Genomic DNA, 13322 nt, shown 5'->3' with positions numbered 1-13322 from the left:
AATTAAAAATCAATTCCTTATAGTAATCCCTTTCTCCCTCATAATAAGCGTTTCGATTACCTTTCTAATTAATTCAACGATGATTTAATGATCGTAATTTATTTATGAACGTTTCTTTCTAATCTTTAATTTTTTTATTTTTTGCGTAAGCCGGATATCATTTGCACGTAATTGCAAAGATTAATTTCTCGAGTCATGTGAAACTCAAATAGATGACAAACTCTCCTTAAAATTTTAAAATAGTTGCATGTATAAACAAATCAAATCCGGGACATAAATTAAGCTAGGAGAGTGACGTCATATCATATCAGTACTCTTGGATTTCTAATCTTCCTTTTTATTCTAACAAAAACTTTTTTTAACGTTTGTATTATTAAACAATATATTGTCATGTCCACCAATAAAGTAAAATTTGTGTCTTTTCATTTGATCTATATATGTTTTTTATTATGAGATTTGATCTATATATGTAATCCTATATCCTATATAACCTTAAAGATAAGTTGATTAATGGGCGAACATTAGCTATAGAAACTGATAAATAATGTTGTGTTTAGATGCTCTAAAGCCTCTCTAATGTTGAATTAAGAAAAGCGCGCACTCTAATCCCTTCAACGAGTTGCTTCTGTTTGGTTAATCATCAAGAAAGTGAGGTTACACTTTAATGAAAGGGATTGATGGTTATAAAAAACAGCCTGTTGTCGGATGATAATCATAGGTTAGGAATTGACATCCTACTTAGTTGCTAAGACATAGATATTATTGTTCTAATTAGTTGCTTGTCATTCTCATAGATTTTAATTAGTTGCTAAACACATATCTTTTGCTTGAAACCAATTGGTCATCCTGATATCTTTCGTTTGCACGTAAAATTTCATGCGATAAACTAAGACATTGAGCTCAAGTAAGTTCTCTCTAAGATAATTTAGATAAATTGTTCGAACAAATTTAAGTTCAATTTTTAATGGAACAATTTTTTATCAAATTTTACTTACTTTGTTATTTGACTCCTTCCTCCTATAAATCAGAGGTTAACACACAAAAAAAATTCATACGATAAGATATGGTGCTTTGCTAAATTGCAAGTGTCTTACGAACTTAACTTTGTCCGATTGTTAAGAATTCATCTTTGTTTTGCAAAGAGTTGGTTCAAATCCTACCGTTAATGTGAAGATTTCGTTAATAGATAATACTGTATATGTGAATATTTTTGTCAACGCAATTTGAATTTTAATACTTAATTGTTTGAAGACTCAACTTGTCTAAACTTTTATTTATCCAAAATTTGCAAGAGGGCATATTCTATCTCTTTCATTTATATGGAGCCACTTGATTGAAATCAACATTATTCATTAGTCTAAATCATGCTTTGCTTGCAAATTTATACAGTCAATTGAAGCTTGAAGCAATAATATTGGAAGGTAAGGGGCAACTAAATTTATAATTTCAAACTTTGTATGAACAAATCCAGAGAGGATGAAGGCAACATCCATTATTATCACATAATGGACCCTCTCTCACCTAGACCTTCCCTCTCTAACTTTATTTTTTGTTCAAGTTTCTCTATATATAGGTCCCCCATTTTCTATATATGTGCTAGTTGCAAACACTTAAAAATGACCCTATACCACAGCAAAAAGCAAATGGGTCCTCCTTTCTACATCTCATTTCTCCCATCACTTTCTTTGTGGAATACATCAACATAAAACTACTATGTCCCCCCCCTATTAATTTGTTTTTCTTTCAAGTTTCTCAAGTGCTTTCCATCCTTTGTATATTCTCTCTTTGACTAACCCTCAAATAATATACTTTGCATTCATTATCTTGGCTAAGTACCAATCAATACAACCTGTACAAACAAATAATGTTCTTCTTGTTATCTTTATAATTAAAATTAGGCAAATACTATGATGTAGCTAGAGCTAGCTCAAATCTGTAAGAATGGATCCCGTCCAGTGCACTTTTTATTGGAGATAGTCCAGTGAACATCTCAACTGTTCATTTATTTAAAAGAAAATTAAAAATGTAAATGTAATAAAAAATAAAGGTTAAGATTGCACTGGAACCGGAAGTCCAGTGAACATCTCAATTGTCCCTATTTTAATATATATTTTCATTTTTTTTAACCAAATAATGATCTTAAATATGAACTGTCTAATCTCAATATGTGAATTGTTGACTGCACTAAATTCAAATATCAATTTGAAAAATAATACCATGGTGTTATTAATTAATTTCCTTTGTTTTACTTTCTACTTGTGATACAATATTTATCTGCCATTGCTTTGCCCCTTTCAAGGCCCACTAAGAATTCTAAAAGTGTCCCACATGCACATATATTAGAAAAATAATTGGTAATCATTCTTATCTAGTTATCTTATACTCCTATCTAATTGATTCAAAAATAATAATTGAGGGAGCTAGGGAGATGGCATATGAGGAAGAGAGCAGCAGATCCTATGTACAAAATTGTACAAGGAACGGAATCCTAGTATATTTAGTGGCTAGGAATGAATTAAGAAGTTGGGTTCTTGAATCCTGAGACTCTCTTGGGAGTATCTATTGCTCCATTCCTTTAATCCATGCACAAATTATAATACATGATGGATATGCTATGGGCTTCCTTCTCTTCTTAATTGCAAATACATGCTCAACATACATTTTCACCAAACAATATATATATACTTTACTAAAATTGACTTACACATGTTCCGTGAGCAGAGTTTAGTTGGTAGACATATGCATAAATCTGAGTTCGAATCCATGATCTCTCATTTGTTTATCTTAAAATGATAAATTTTTAGTTATTATATTTCTTAACTAAAAAAAATTGACTTGGTCATCTTAATTTTTGCTACACTATTATTTTTTACCATACACAAGAGTTAGTAGTTGAACTCATGATCACTTGCTTAATAGGTCTAAGTTTTTTACTGTTTGAATCAATCTATTGTTAGTTATTGTTTGCCTGACAAATAAAGTCCATTAGAGACATAAATGTCCTTGAAAGAAAAAAAAAGAGAGTGACGTAAACTTGAGTCATGGTAATTGGTAAGTTAGGCATCACTGCCTTAATTTATTTGATATTTGTGAAGATGAACTAGCTTAGGTACATTAATCATTGTCTCCAACTTGTACGAGCAAAGAAAATGATAGAACGGTATGTTTCTTTCGGTTAGCAGACATAGCAAAGCGTTCGAAAGCGAAAGCAAAATATCGTCATACGCAGATGGAAGCGATTCTGTGCATGTATACGGTGCTGATAATTGATTTTGTTAATTTTAAGTTGATTAAAAATAAGCTGAATATTAAAAAAAAAAAATGAATATGTCCCTGTAAACTTAGCTCAGTTGATAGGAATATCGCATCATATGTGCAGGAGTTGGGGTTTGAACTCCGGACACTTCACTTATTCAACTATTTAAGGTGAAATTTTTAGTCACTATACTTACAGAAAGAAAAAAAAATGAATATGTAATTGGTCCAAATAATAAGGATTTTGGTCTCATTAAGCATGTGGTCAGAAGTTCGATTTCTGGCTTATGCGTATTAAGAAAATTCGGTTGGAAGGAGACAACTCACCTTGTGTATCCCACAGATTCCCTGGCGAAGATTAGTCATCGCTAACAACGGTGAAAACTTCGTACCACTATCATAGTAATAAAAAAATGTTGAATATGTCACCTTCGTACCATTTATGGTGCGTTTGTTTTATTTTTATTTTTAACAAAAGATTTTTTATAAAAGCTTTAAATAACTTCTATTAATGTACCAAAAAAAAAACTTCTCTTAAAATGTCGTTTTAAATATTTAATCATTTTGTTATAAAAATTAGATAATAAAATTTTAAAAAAATCTCTAAAAAAAAGTTATTTTAAATAGCTTTTCATAAAAATCATTTTTTAAGGATAGCTTTTTTTAAAAAATGTAATTTTTATTAAATTAAAATCTCCAACATTAATATTTAAATTTATTGGATATCAAAATCACTCTTTTAAAAATAATTTTTACTATTTTTAATTAACATAAAAATCATTTTTTAAGGTTAAAACAAACGCACGCTTAATGTGTTGAGAGAGGTTCTCCACACGGAGTTGTGTGGCAATGTCAAATTTTTAGCTTATAACATATAGCTTATAAGTTTATCTCTTGTTCAAAAAAAACCTTATAAGTTTATCAACAAAAACATGTTTGGTAATACATTTTTTTCATGTGAGCATATAGCCTATTTTCATGCTATTTTTCATGTGTCCATCTTTCCCCAAATGAATAATAAATAGAGGAATAGAATAGTAAACGGAGAGAACCTAAACTCTATTTGATTTTTATAAAAAGTATTGAAAGAAAAAAAAAAAAAAAACTCTTTTAGAATATGGAATTATATACTCCAGCTATAATTGATGGTATGAAGAAAGAAACTAGTGTCACTTGTCACAACAACCAAAAAACTAAGAAACAACAACCATAAAACTAAGAAATAAACAATAAACAATAATTAAATGTACAGTATAAATAATGATAGGAAGAAACATATTGTTGAAGATAAGGAACAAACATGAATCCAGCTATAATATACAAACTAAAAAAGTGAATCCAGCTATAAGCCTCTCTTAAAATAAATGTCCATATTAATAAATCTTCATGAGCTTAGAGGAGTGAAGTGGCAGAAAAAATAGAGTTGGAAGTTGGAATCCTCTCTCTTTTTTATTCTTTTCATTTTGTTTATTATCAAAAATTTTAAATATTTTGAAGTGTATAAAATATATTTGAACTCCCTATTCTCAAAATTATAAAATAATAGAGAAAATGAAAAGATTAGGAAATTAATTAAGAGGATCCTAACTAAAAAAAATAGAAATTACGGGAGAGAGGGGTATATTGAGGAGTGAAATAGAAGAAAAAATAGAGATTTTTTTTTCATTTTTTATGAGAGACTTTTTGTATATACAGACAAACAATTGTGTATAATTAATATATTTTTAATATCGAAAGTATTACAATATAAATTTAATTTGAAGATTACGAGTTTTATTTTATGAAAAAAAATATACGACAAAGTTTTTCTCTCTTAAATTTTTTTACTTCCTCTGTTTATTTTTAAGTGTTGTTTGAGAATTGTGTATATTATTCATATAATTTACTTTTATCATAATTTTTTATTAATATATAAAAATAAATATCTACTTCTAGTCTAGTATATTAAAATCAATTACTACCAAATTTACTAATTTATCCTTAGTAGGATTAACCACATTCCAAGTTTTTTACCCTTCGTTGTAATTTTATAAACAAAAAAAAACTTATAGGAAAAAAAAAGGAAAGAATAAGATGAATACAAAATATATTAAATACTGCAAAGTTTTTTTTTAAAATAATTTTTTTTTATTTACAATGAGTTTGGAATCAAACTCATAATCAATAGCGTATTATCCAAATCTCTCATCGTTGGACCAAACCTAGTGGTTTTTTTATTTTTAATTCATAAAAATAAAATAAAAAATATCTTTTTTATTTTTAATTATATTTTTTTTGACAATTTATTTTTGGTTAAAATATTTTCGAAGAAAAGACATTTTACGACATTTTTTCCTTTTAATTTGTCAAAAACATTCTCTTAATTGTTTATTTTTAGTAAAATTAATTAAGATAAAAGGATGGACAAATTGATTCTTAAATACAATTCCCCATGTCTCTACCAGCACTACAAAAATAGCCAAGCAAAGAAAGTAGCTGTTTGAATGCATATTCTTCCCAATCTCATCTTAGCTTAGCACATATTCCTTTTTGTTTTACATTTTTCTTCACAAATATTGAATCACTATCACACACATCCAAACCTGTCCTAGGGGATTGCCAAGTTGTACTTCAATGGACCCGTTAGATATTGTCCCTATACCTCATAGTCATAATAGGCTAGTAGTACTAGTAGAGCAACTTTATAAATACAGTCTATTGTGAATAGTGTTTAAAATTATCAACAATTCAATTTCAAAAGACAGTCAATAATATTTTTTTTAAACTAAAAATCACGATTTTTATAGTCTTTACAGTTAAAATAATATTATGATTTGCATCTGTTTAATGCGAACTATGTTATTTCAATTATAAAAATGTGAATGAGTATTAACTTATACTTCCCAATAGTAATATATATATATATATATATATATTATTGTTAAAATTTTAAATATTTTTTAAGTATTAATCCATAATAAAGTACGTAGTGGCATTAGAGTTTTTCGTCATAATATTAAGGGTTAAGCAGCTTTTCCACATTCAATATGAATTTAGAGAGGTATGAATAAATTTTGATTTGTGGGTCTTGGTGGCAAATGTGAGGTGAGTTAAGTTTCATATTATTTATAAAAATGGAGGTTGACCACTTTGTTTATAAGAGACCCATAAAAATCTAACGTCGTCTTAAAGTTTTGGGAAAAAGTGTAGTGTCCACCTCACTTATATCGTTATTCTGAATCCAATGTAGATGATCCCGATTGCTACTCCCTCGTGACGCAATATGCATTTCAATTAGAGTTCACTTGGGTATAAAAAGTTGCTCCTAATTAATATAAGGGTCTTGTTAACATGTGCCCTAAGGGCACATGTTAAGATATCCCAATATAGAAACTCAACATTTAATGATATAAAAAATTTAATGCTTCAAAAGTTAAAATACACAAATTAGCATTTAATAATTTTTATTTTTGCTTCCTTAACATGTGACTTAAGGACACACGTTAACATTCTTCTTAATATAAATATGTTAAATGACTTTTGATCTTATCTCAAAAATTAGCTTAAAATGAGAGTGTATGAACATATTTATACTCCTACATCTAAAAGCTTAGAAATATAATCCTTCAAAAAAAAAAAAGCTTAGAAATATAAACCAAACAAACTACAAACAATTCAACAAATATCTCTGGTTAAACGGAAAGAGATCCAATGTTAACCAAATATTATTATGCAAATTCCCATAATCATATTATGGTAATTACTAATCAGATTAATTCACAAAAGTGTAATTGGCAACTATAGGTTCAATATTTGATATTTGACCGCATTAAAATCATACATACTTTGTGTATTAAATACTGATGTTGATCTTAGCTAACCACCAAAACAAAATTCCGACATAATGATTCTTTTGTTGTCCTTATTATTTTGTACTAATAATAAGGTATTCCTATTCCTAAGTCATAAGTACTACACAACTTAATAGAGTTAATTCAATTCACTTGGCAAAGTACCAAGCAGTAACATTGAATTGCTTGCAGTGTTGCTGCAGCTGCAACGTGATGTACCTGCCACAATGTCTGTTTGATACATACAAGGGAGACTGTAAAAGGGTCACTGCTATGACAGTGTACAGCTTTGTTCACAATCAATGTTGCTTTCCATTAACAGATTATTGAGAGAGAAGATGCTAACTATTCAAAGGCAATGATAGCGACAATATTTTTCATTGCCTCAGATATTTTCAGTCCTTTTTAAGTAATTTCATTTTTACAATAATGTACTTTTAATACTAATTGGAATTATATGATGCATGGTAGTGTCTCTATTGCAAGATTTAGGTCTTTATCAAGGTTTTAAATAACCGTCGGTCGAGGTCGCGATATATTTTGCGATTTTGGTTGTTACGTCTATTTCGTTATATATTATGGTTGTCGAAGTGTGAATTAATCACAAGCATGCATAAATTTTATTAAAATTATCTGTATTATCATATGTATAATAATTTAATCTCATCGTTTCTTCATAATTTCATTATTCTATATCTTTTCATAATTTTTTGATGAATTTATTTCTTCAAAAACAATAAATTAAGAATTAATAAAATTCAGGTCACGTCGCTAACGACGTCACGGTGTAACAGTGTTTCATGGCCGTCGTTTTTGTGATTTTAATTCACTTTGTCAAAACAGAAAAGAAAGAAAAAATGTAATAGATGCTACCGATACTTTTTGTTAGGGATGACAATTTGACTCATATTCAGAGGGTACCCGCAAAAATTATCCACAACGGGTAGGGTAAAAACCTGCATTTTGGGTACGGACACGGGTATGGGTAATTACCCACAAAAATGAAGGGGTATGGGTGCGGGTACGGGTACCTTAGTACCCACCCCGCCCCATACCCACATAATATATATTTATTTATTTTATTTATATCAGTATATTATAATATATGTAAATCAATTTAAAACAATACAACTCTACTAAACTATTACATATTTTTAATAAAAATGTTTATTTATAACATAATATAAAAATAATGTGAATATTTAACATAAATATGGACTTTAACATAAGGTTAGTAATAATTTTGTTTATAATTTTCATTAGCCAATATTAAAATCTTTAATTTTTTTTAATTCTATTAAAATTATATGATATTTTATAATTGATCAATTTATTTTTAGTAAAAATGCGGGTAACGGGTATGAGTATGAGTACCTAGGTATCCATAGGGTATGGGGACGGAGGCAAAAGTTATTACCCACGCGGGTATGGTGATGGGTACGGGTATTTTTTCAATCTGCGGGTATGGAGATGGGTACTATAGTACCCTACCCATACCCTACCCATTGTCATCTCTAGTTTTTGTTGCGGTAATTTTTACTGTAGCGGACCGATTTTTAAAACATTGGTCTTTATCAATATACTCGCTTTTTTTCCTTTATGATTTAGATTTTGTTAGAACTTGAACCGATTAAAAGATTTCAATTCAAAATATTAATCATTTAATAAAAGGATCTTACAACTTAGGATTATATTAAACACTTGCGGCAGTTATGACTTAGAAGAGTTCAATTTAGGCTAAATGCCTAAATGTATTCATGATAGTTAAATCCTTAAGTTTTTCAGGTAACAAATAAGTTATTTAAGTTGCTAGTTGTTTGCACCATTACCCTAATACACTTTATCTTACGTTTACAAAAAAGCTGACGTAACCGTTTACTATGAAGTTAATCATGATGAATTTGAGACTCAATCTAATATGAACCCAGGGGCGGACCTCTTCAAGGCTTGGTGTGGCAATAGCCACACCAGCCCAGCCCAATTTTTTTTCAAAAAAAAAAAAAAATATTTTATAAATAATTTCAAGTCATTTTGTACACATATTTGTACAAATATAAATATAAATATTAGTTTAAGGTTTATTATTGATGATCGCGAGTATCTCGTACACATATTATTTTAAGTATTAATACAAATATTAGTTTATAGTTCATTATTGATGATTTCAAGTCTTTCATTATACGTAAAATCTTATTTTAAGTTATATGGTTTAATTTTATATTTTATAATAATCATCTTTGACTTTGTCTTGCAAAAAAAAAAAAAAAAAAGTGGCTAATTAATTGAGTTTGTAGTATTGGGTAAAATTACCAATTGAATTAGCATATAAATATGAAATAACATAAGAAAAATATGTTTGATTAATATTTAATTTTTTGTGAAGTAAGATAATATGGATAAAATTGAAATAAAAATTAGGAAAATGCTAAACAGTGCCCCCGGGGCACTGGTTAAGCATGTTAAAATAGAAATTCTGTCTCGAAATGCGTGCATTCAATGCCTCAAAAGTACAAAAAGTTGTCTTTTCAATATAAATTTTATTTTTTATTTTCTTTTTAGGTATGCTTAACAAGTGCCCCGGGGGCACTGTTTAGCATGACCCTAAAAATTAATAAGTTATAAGCTAATTGAACTATTTTATCAAAATAAACCATAAGTTAGTATAATTTTGAGTTCTATATATTTTGGTTCAAGGTAGAATTTTGTATAACATCAAATAATAGTTATATGCATGATTGTTCAAGGAGTTGCGAGTGTAAGGTCTTGGGTTCAAATCTTGTCTTTTTGCGGTAAAAAAAATAATTTATATACATGATTTAATAGTCATAGTCTTTTCCTTAGTAATTAATTTTCACATTTGTTGGTTTGTTGTTGTTCTTTTTTTTTAGATATACATGTTGTTTTAGAAAAAATTTCAATAGTAATTAATTATTTTAGCCCCACCGATTATTTATGTTTGGGTCCGTCCCAGTATGAACCATGAGGCCGAGACAGTTGAGACCCAAATATGAAGGAATGATAACTGAAAAACGGATAGTGGTCCAGCAAGTTAAAAACTTATTTATTACCTAAAAATCTTAAAAGACTCAACTGTTACAAACTTAAATACTTTTAAATGTATTTTTCCTTCAATTTAAAAGATTAATCGTTTAGATGAAATGACTCCTAACAAATTCTCTATGGTCAAAATAACCAATCTCATGCACATGATTTCAACAATTTGATTAGGATTGGACTATTTGTATTCTAAATTTGTAAATAAATTCAAAATACGAAGTCAAAATATGAACTATATATATCCACAATAACATGATAATATTGTGTGAAGTGAATGTATACAATCTATTTTTTTCTATTCCAATTACCTTGGAAGTTGATATCTCCTGTTAATTAAATAACATCATTTGAAGTTGATAGATATTCATTTACTTCAAAAAAATAGTATATGTTTAATTATGCACCTAAAATCAGATACATTAAAAAAGAAAACCCATATTAACTTGAGAACATAATAACTTAAGAAAATAAGAATAAATGAATGGAGAGATAGAGACACTATCACATGAAGTTTTTTTAACAACTATTAACAACAGAGACATGAAAGGCCTAGGATTATTCAATATGTTTGATAAGATAGAATTTTGCGGTCACCACTGCAAATAAACGAGAGGGACCATGGGAGATCTCAAAGAGCTATCAGTATCTTTGCTACACTTTATTAAAATTAAAATGATGTACTAGTTGTACCCAAAAAATTTATATATTTGCTTTTTTTTCTTTTTGTTGGTCCATAAACAAAGTAGAAAGTATTAGCTTAACTTACGCACATAACTATGAAGTTCCGAGTTCAAATTAAAAGTCTAATAATTTTTATATTGTCAGTTAGCTAGGTTTTACTGTTACACTTTATTTGTTAATTAAGCATATGGGCTTGTTGGCTTTTCTAGTAGGTACAAAATGGGACAGGATGGACGCTGTTACAACGTCCTGCTGTGATTCGGACCGTCCAATTTCAAATCGCTAGTTATTCAAGCAAAAAAAAAAAAATCAAATCGGGTTCATATTGTTTTTGTGTATAAAACTATGTTAAATCTTTACTACATGGAATTCGGGTCCGTACAAAACTAACCTATTTCATTTTATTGTTGTTGGTCCATAGACAATGTAGAAGGTTCAAATTAATAGAAGGTGTTCAGTCTAATAATATCAACATTGTCAGTTAAGAATGTTTTACAGACTTTACGCTTTATTTGTTAATTTAGCATATGCGCTTGTTCCCTTTTCTAGTAGGTACAAAACTAACCCATTTCATTTTAATGATTTTTTTAGCACCAACTCATATGCATTTGTGTATCTCTTCAAACCTGCTTACCTACTAAACATAAGTAGCTGCATATACGTGACTCTGTCCCTCACTAGGTTGCTTTGAAGTGGATTTGTTTATAAATTAAGAGTGGTGTAAGATTATATATCCAAAATCAAATTAAAGTGTCTCATACATAATTCAAAAGAATCCAAAGAATAAAGATAGATGCATCTTTTAATGGGATCATTTTAGACAACCACGCCTCTAGAGAACTTTTTCCAAATGTGTAAATAATTAACCAATTCTGTTTTGAATATTATATATACTATATGTCTATATGTTGGATTATTTCATCTAAAATTTTAAGACATTTAATATATAAAATGTTAAGTAAAGTCTGCCTAAGAATTATTTTCACTAGAATTCGAACTCGGATTCTCCCGAACAATTTGTCCTATAGGGAGTTCATTAATCACTTGAGCCCGTCTTCATTATATACTTTTCATTATTCCGAAATAATGTACGACAAAACAAAGCCTAATTTTTTTTGACAATAAACAATCTAAATTTGAATTTGCTAAAATTAGCAATTCAACGCATTCATGCAACACGTTGATGGTTATTAAATCGACATCATATATACGGTCTATAGTTTGATGCATATTTTGATTTTATTTTTAAAATTAAATATCAAATTTAAATTTAAATTGTTCAACCTTAATCCAACGACTATCAACATTGACAGCATGAATTCATGGTTGATTTTTTAGTGTACCAAATTCATATCCAACAACTCCACACTTGGATTTCAACAACTATATTAGGAAAAGTCTTGTAGTGATCGACCTTCCTTGCATTTCATTTTGTTCCATATTCTAATGTTTGAAAAGTAAAGAACATTGTCATTATACCAATCATCCCCCTCTAAGAAGTCATGTACAAATTCACATGATATCTGGCCAGCCATAATAATCAAATAATGAAAATGCTGCTTATAAAAAAATTAAAAATAAATAATGAAAATGGTTAATTGACTTATGATTGTTAAGCGCAAGTCTCCCTTGTGAAGTCATTTCTTTAATCGATTTTCTTAAAGTTTGCTTTTGCTGTTAGATCATACCATTATCCTTCTCTTGGACCCCATCCCCCAACAAACACACATGTGATGTTGTTCCTATGCTTTCCAAGACCATTGTCACAACCTTGAGTAATATGGAAAACTAAAAGTAAGTTTTTTTTTTTTTCAAAATAAAAAACTAGAAATATATATTAACAACTTGTACATGGTAAAATGAGTGTCAAATTAAAAAAGAGGTCAATTTTATAAGAGCTCTACTATATGAACACAATTTTGCTTATATAATTTTGACACCGTAGCTCTAAACTGAGGTTGTCCACTCTATGCATACAAATCGAGGTATCCAAAGAAAGTATTAAAAAAGTAAAAAAAAAAAAAAAAAAAAAAAAAAAAAAGTGCACCAAACTGTATAATATATGGCTGCTGACTGTTGTCGTATGTATCTGTGTTTGTAAATTTGTGTTTAAATAACATTTTTATTTTATAATGTACATGATATATTTTGCCGTAAAAAAAAAGAAAATGAGATAAATCAAACAATTAAAGAAAGGGAGCTTCTACGGTACATCTGTCAAATTTCAATGTACCAGTACATTAGATCAAATAATTACTAAATTAACGATTATTTTATGTATCAAAATACTATTTGTCGATTATTGTATTTCATAAATGATAATTTCATAAGAAAAAAAACACGATTTCATTGTTTTATAAGCGTTATGCTAACATTTTTACATTTTTTCATAAAAAAATTCAATAATAACTATTATGAGTGATAAAAAATTCAAAAAAAATATAAAATTTTATTTTTTTACAATTTTGATAAATAGTATTTAGTTATTAGAATATTTTA

The sequence above is a fragment of the Trifolium pratense genome, linkage group LG3, assembly GCF_020283565.1.
Source record: "Trifolium pratense cultivar HEN17-A07 linkage group LG3, ARS_RC_1.1, whole genome shotgun sequence".
NCBI lineage: Eukaryota > Viridiplantae > Streptophyta > Magnoliopsida > Fabales > Fabaceae > Trifolium > Trifolium pratense.
The sequence above is the reverse complement of the archived record's forward strand: the minus strand, read 5'-3'. Positions refer to the sequence as shown.